Source organism: Octodon degus, unplaced genomic scaffold (assembly GCF_000260255.1).
Source record: "Octodon degus isolate 3935 unplaced genomic scaffold, OctDeg1.0 scaffold00011, whole genome shotgun sequence".
In the NCBI taxonomy this organism is placed as follows: Eukaryota; Metazoa; Chordata; class Mammalia; order Rodentia; family Octodontidae; genus Octodon; species Octodon degus.
Window position 1 is genome coordinate 13,870,908 of NW_004524587.1, and position 988 is coordinate 13,871,895.

The following is a 988-nucleotide window of genomic DNA, read 5'->3' on the forward strand; positions in this document are numbered from 1 at the left end:
TCCCCCAGCACCACATGCCAGCCAGCCCCGCCCCCTGGTGGGCTGAGCTGGCCACACTCTCTCTCTCTCTCTCTCTCTCTCTCTCTCAAATAAATTAAAAAAATAAATAAACAAACCCAGGAGTTTAGCACCAACATGGCAACATAACAAGATCCATCTAGAAAACACTTCTAGGGCCAGGGAGATAGCTCAGTGGTATAAGTACCTGCCTGGCAAGCACAAGGTCCTGAGTTCAATCCCTGGTACTGCAATAAACAAACAAACAAATAAATAAATAAACAAACATCTCTACTTGGAGTTTGTGGAATAGCTTGGTGGTGGAGCACATGGTTAGTATACATGAGACTCTAGATTCAATCTCCAGCCCCCCAAAAGTATTCCTTGCTTTTATTTTTTTTTTAAAGAGCAGAATATATTTATTGAGGAAAAGTAAGCTTCTGTCCAAGAGAGGAACAGAAGGGGACCCAAGTGGGTTGTCAAGGACCCTGCCTTTTCTAAGGATTTTTATAGAGCAAAATCATGAGGTGAAGCAGGTCTAAGGTGAAAACATGAGAATTCATAAAATGAGCATGAGATGGGACAAAACTATGGCCAACCAATAAGATTACAAGCATAACTGCTCTGGTAAAATTGATTAAATCGGGATCAAATGGGGAAGTAAGTCACACAATGAGCAGGCATGAATACAGAACAGGGGCTTTTCCTGTATTAGGCTGGGTTAGTGACTTTTCCCTGCCTTTTCGGTGATTGATACCTAGCTAGAATAACAATCCCTAGGACCAGCCAGATAGCTCAGTGGACTAAAGTGCCTGCTTGGGCAGAGTGCAGCAGCTAGGAACCATCACGGGCTGAGACTGTGATTGAGACTGGGCGTGGTGGCAGGCGCCTGTAATCCCTGCACTTAGGAGCCTGACTAGGAGGACCACTAGGAGTCTGATCTACATAGTGAGACCCTGTATACCCTGTCCTAAATTCATTTAAAAAAAAA

The 988-nt window shown here is 44.0% G+C and overlaps 1 protein-coding gene across 2 annotated transcripts in view; it reads right to left on the reverse strand.

Moving 5' to 3' along the window:
• The window catches only part of Slc7a6 (solute carrier family 7 member 6), a 40,296-nt gene that overhangs the window by 19,768 nt on the left and 19,540 nt on the right, over positions 1–988 (reverse strand). The gene's annotated exons all lie outside the window — the stretch shown is intronic.